The sequence below is a fragment of the Myotis daubentonii genome, chromosome 9 (genome assembly GCF_963259705.1).
Source record: "Myotis daubentonii chromosome 9, mMyoDau2.1, whole genome shotgun sequence".
NCBI classification, from domain to species: domain Eukaryota; kingdom Metazoa; phylum Chordata; class Mammalia; order Chiroptera; family Vespertilionidae; genus Myotis; species Myotis daubentonii.
The window spans coordinates 52,056,115-52,061,764 of record NC_081848.1 but is presented as its reverse complement, the minus strand read 5'-3'; the positions used below and the strand labels follow the sequence as shown (position 1 = coordinate 52,061,764).

The 5,650-nt window shown below is 40.2% G+C and overlaps 1 non-coding gene and 1 pseudogene across 1 annotated transcript; one reads left to right on the top strand and one right to left on the bottom strand.

Annotated features, from left to right (window-relative positions):
• Nucleotides 1-508: 508 nt before the first annotated feature.
• On the bottom strand, nucleotides 509-3,825 carry LOC132241677 (cyclin-dependent kinase 1-like; annotated as a pseudogene).
• Nucleotides 3,826-5,252: 1,427 nt separating this feature from the next.
• On the top strand, nucleotides 5,253-5,417 carry LOC132242429 (U1 spliceosomal RNA). The gene has a single exon (XR_009454622.1). It is a non-coding gene; the product is annotated as a U1 spliceosomal RNA (small nuclear RNA).
• The last annotated feature ends 233 nt before the right edge of the window (nucleotides 5,418-5,650 follow it).

The window sequence follows — 5,650 nt, the reverse complement described above, 5'->3', positions numbered from 1 at the left end:
AAAATTGCTCTTGAACCATCAGCTATATTATTTTTATCATTTATATCTCCATTTCATTGACATAATTAAAATATTTATCAGTCTCTCCTACCCACTCACGCGTCTTTGAGAATTATGTATTCAGGTGAAGCATTATCAGGGAGAAATTAAGATGAAGACTCTTGGGTCAGATTGCCTTGGCTTAAAACCAAAATCCACACCTTAACAAATATGTAGGAGTAGAAAACTTACTTAACTTCTGCGTGCCTCAGTAAAATGGGTGAAGGTTCATAACTGAGGATTCTTCCTGTTGGGGTCTGTAATTGACACTTTCCTGTGGGGTCTGTAATTGACTAGAGTGGTAGGTGTGAGGGCTCCCCCTTCTGGCCTCCTGACTCCATTTTTTAAAGGTTTATACTTTTATTATAGTAACAATAGTTGTTACAGTGAGATGTACACTCATATACAAAATTATTATATTTAAATTCATATAGAACAATATTTACATTTTAAGTTACAGCTCTTGAAGTTAGAAGATGAAGTAGAGCTTAAGTTTTACAACAGAGGATACAAAAATACACAAGGCAAAAATAGAGTTGACAGTATAACTATCTATTCTCGATGCAGGATTGTAGACTAACATTTTAAAGAGCAGACCCAAGCCATTTCATCCAAGTTTTTGACATGGGATGCTAGGCTTCCTGGTTTCCACTTGGGAAATGTATTCTTTATAACTCCCCTCCTCCCAGTTCCCGCCCCACCCTCTGCCCTCACTCCCCACCCACTGTCCTCATCCATAGGTGCACGATTTTTGTCCAGTCTCTTCCCGAATCTCCCACATCCCTTACCACCCCCCCCCCAACAATCGTCAGTCCATTCCCTTTCTATGTCCCTGATTCTATTATAATCAACAGTTCATTCTGTTCATCAGATTATTTATTCACTTGATTCTTAGATTCACTTGTTGATAGATGCATATTTGTTGTTCATAATTTGTATATTTACCGTTTTCTTCCTCTTCCTCTTCTTAAAGGATACCTTTCAGCATTTCATTTAATACTGGTTTGGTGGTGATGAACTCCTTTAGCTTTTTCTTATCTGTGAAGCTCTTTACCTGACCTTCAATTCTGAATGATAGCTTTGCTGGATAAAGTAATCTTGGTTGTAGGTTCTTGGTATTCATCACTTTGAATATTTCTTGCCACTCCCTTCTGGCCTGCAAAGTTTCTGTTGAGAAATCAGCTGACAGTCGTATGGGTATTCCCTTGTAGGTAACTGAGTTTCTTTCTCTTGCTGCTTTTAAGATTCTCTCTTTGTCTTTTGCTCTTGGCATTTTAATTATGATTTGTCTTGGTGTGGTCCTCTTTGGATTCCTTTTGTTTGGGGTTCTCTGTGCTTCCTGGACCTGTAAGTCTATTTCTTTCCGCAGGTGGGGGAAGTTTTCTGTCATTATTTCTTCAAATAGGTTTTCAATATCTTGCTCTCTCTCATCTTCTGGCACCCCTATAATTCAGATGTTGGTACTCTTGAAGCTGTCCCAGAGGCTCCTTACACTATCTTCGTATTTTTGGATTCTTTTTTCATTTTGCTTTTCCAGTTGGGTGTTTTTTGCTTCTTCGCATTTCAAATCTTTGACTTGATTCTTGTGCTCCTCTGGTCTGCTGTTGGGAGTCTGTATAATATTCTTTATTTCAGTCAGTGTATGCTTAATTTCTAGTTGGTTCTTTATCACAACATCGAGGGTCTCATTAGTTTTCTTGTAGATCTCATTAAGTTTATCGGCAGTTTCTAGAAAATTATTGGAAGACCTTAAAAGTGCGGTTTTGAGCTCTATATCCTCCATTTCTGTCATGTTTCTTTGTCTCCGCATTTTTTATGCTTTCTTGGTGCACCCCCTTGTGGTCTTTGTGTGCAGTCTTGTTGTAGTTAAGCCTTGATTGTTGTAGGTAATACCTGAGGGGATTTGACCTCCAGGACAACTGGCTATGAGAATCAGCTGTGTCTGCAGTGGGAGAACTTCTGTGCTGGATCTCTAGGGCGGTGCTAATCTAGCCTTTGCCTGAGGCTATCTGGCAAATGCCTCTGTGCAGGGCTTGGGCGGGGAGGGTCCCAGGGGATCTACAGGGCTGGCGGAGCGAGCAGTTATGGCTGCTCTCAGTCCAGTCCCCAGAGGCTCTGCCTCTCAGAGTCCCAGCAATGGCTGAAAACCTCAGAGAGAAAGCTGCCTTCGAGTTCCAACCGAAGCCAGACAGTCCCGCTTTTCCTGTTTGAGTCTGGGTCCCTAGAGACTCGCCCGGATCTGGAGCTCAGAGTCTGAGACTCCCTCCCGATTGAAACAGACAACCACACCCTCAGCTGCCAGCCCGCTCCATATTTGACTTCAGCACTGCGCCTCCTCTGAGTCTCGGTATGCTATTCTCTTTCCTCCTAGTTGTAGAACTTCCACTCAGCCAGCCTTCCTGTGGTTCTGGATGATGTCCGTTCCGTCTTTTAGTTTTATTTTTGAAGTGGTTGTTTGAGGCAGCAAACTCTGGCACTAACCTATGCCACCATCTTGGTTTCCCCCTCCATCATTTTTTTCAATTACAGTTCACATTCAATAGTATTCTGTATTAGTTTCAGGTGCACAACATAATGGTTAGACAATCATATACTTTACAGAGTGTTCCCCCTAATATTTCAAATACCCCCTCTGCCCCGGCCCATACATAGCTATTACAATATTATTTGTTTCCTCCACTGACCTCTCCCCAGCCACTTCTACCCCTCCCCGCCCCAGTACCCCTCTAGTGACTGTGTCCATTGGTAATGCTTATATGCATGCATACAAGTCTTTTGGTTGATCTCTTACCCCCACCCCCACCTCCACCCCTCCCCTGCCTTCCCTCTGAGGTGTTTTTTTTTTTAATATATTTTTATTGATTTCAGAGAGGAAGTGAGAGGGGAGAGAGAGATAGACACATCAATGATAAGGATCGAGTTGGCAACCCCAGGCATGTGCCCTTGACCAGAATCAAACCCAGGACCCCTCAGTCCACAGACCAATGCTCTATCCACTGAGCCAAACCAGCTAAGGCCCCCTCTGAGGTTTGACAGTCAGTTCAATACTTCTCTGTCTCTGGATCTAATTTTGTCCATTGGTTTATGTTGTTCACTATATTCCACAAACGAGTGAGGTCATGTGGTGGGAAACGTATTTTTATAGTCCTGTAAAGATTCCACTTTTGGCCACACTTCATTGTTGGGGGTACCCAAAGTTCTGAAAATTCTGAAGAGTTTACCAATTTCTGAATCCCCATGGAAAAGTGGTTTCTTCATTGCTAATTCTGCAAATATAGTGCTTTTACTCCAAATGGCAACTGGAGTTGAATAGCAAGCTGATCCCAGCAGTACTTCTGGGGATCTATACCCATGAGCATATACTGTAATGGGTATTCCAAAAGCTCTGGCAAGGACAAAAACCAGACAGTTTAATTGTTCCTTTGTCATTCGATCAACAGAGTTTGAGGTTTTACCTGGTAAGTCTTGGTGTAGAATGATTCTAGAGTGACAAAAGAACCCCTTGTAGGTTTTGGTACAAATAACCCTTAACAAGTGAAAAATCCATGAACTGACTAGGAGGGATAGAATCCAAGCATTTCTTTAGATCCCTGGAAGGTATTTAAAGATGAGATATAACCTAGAATCCTGCATGAGCACATTTTGCAGACTGACTATATTTGGATGACGAAATTCAATTAATAGAGAAATTTCCTGAATTTCAGTATAAAGAATCCCTTTCTCTTCACTTTCTAGTCTGATTTCTTTTATAGTTACCACGTGACCTGTAGTTTTGTCTCTACCCATAGGTACTTTCTACAATTTTCTCTATGTTGATAGTCTTCCATAGTCGGTCAATAGTTATGGTAGATGCCAACTAATGACCCCGTGACGGCTACCATGTCAACATCGCTCTTTCCCACTGGACTTTATTTTAAATGAGGTTTCACTTTAACAGTTTTCACAGAGGTTAGTAATCGAATCACTAAATTGCATCCTGATTTCCTCACTGGACCTAGCCTGAAAGGAGCACTGATGCTTGTGCTCCTGGGCTGTCTACTGCAGAGTCACCCCAGGCTGACGGATGTTTCCAAAGTGCAAGCAATAGCCAACACGATATTCATCATCAATGAAGGGAGAATGCCAGGATAATCAAAGTTTGTAAATCACACTCTTTGGGGCTAAGAAATAGGTTGTTTATCTCGATTTCCTTCAAGCGATGGAAGGTGTGCATGTCTTTTGCTGTTTGCTCTGAGACCCATTCCTTGCTCTGCCTTGTATTATAGAGTGAAGATTCCATTCACAAGTGCTTTTAGATTGATTCAAAAGGAGGCATCAGGAGAAAATTGGAATTTGGAAGGTGGGGGTGGGGGAAGCTTGGGTATTTCTTCAAAAAATGATACCAATTCTACACAAATATTTATAGAGAATACGAAAGGAGGGAGAATATATCAATTTATTTTATAAATTGAGTATTGCTTTCAAATAAAAAGTCCTGCGAAAACAACAAGAAAAAATTGTGGGTAATTCTCATTCGAGAACATAGATGCAAAACTCTTATTATTTAAAAAATATTTTAATTGATTTTTAGAGAGAGAGGATGGGAGAGGGAAAGAGAAATATTGATGTGAGATCAAAACATTGATTAATAGCCGAAACCAATTTGGCTCAGTGGATAGAGCGTCAGCCTGCGGACTGAAAGGTCCCAGGTTCGATTCCGGTCAAGGGCATGTACCTGGATTGCAGGCACATCCCCAGTAGGAGATGTGCAGGAGGCAGCTGATCGATGTTTCTCTCTCATCGATGTTTCTAACTCTCTATCTCTCTCCCTTCCTCTCTGTAAAAAATCAATAAAATATATTATCAAAAAACAAAACAAAACATTGATTAATAAAAATATGATAAGAGCCTCATACCCAGAATATATTTAAAAATGCCTATTAATAAGGAAAAAGAAATAAGCAAACAATAATAATAATAAATAACGCGCAAGAGACTTGATGAGGCACTTCGCAAAAGATGATAGCCAATACACATTTGAAAAGGTGCTCACTTCAACAGTCATAAAAGATACAAAGTAAAATCAATGACTATATAGCTACCAGAATGACCGAAAATAAAAAAGTGACAATGTCATGTCTAGGAAATTTTAAAGCTACTGGATCTCTCAAAACACTGATGATGGATATGTATTTTGGTACAACCAATTTTAGTCCTTGGTAGAGGAAATGAAATCACATGTATATCAAAAGACATGTAATGATCACGAATGTGGTTTTCCCAGGGCATGGCTTATCTATTGCACTCCAGATGTGCTGACCCCTGCAATTTCCCCAAGTGTGGGAAACTCGACTGCATAATTTGTAGTAGTGGGGGGACTGCATTTGTACAAAATTTTTTTTTAAAAAAAAGGGAGAGACGTAACACTATTCATAGAAGCACAATTCATTATAGTCAATTGGCCATTACCCAAAAGTCTATCAATAATAGAATGGATAAATAAATTGTGATATAACCAAGCAATGGAATGCTATACAGCAATAAAAATAAGAACTGCAGCTACTAGTACACACAATGTGGACAAATTTCATTAACGTAATGTTAAATAAAAGGCACAGGCACAAAAGAATAC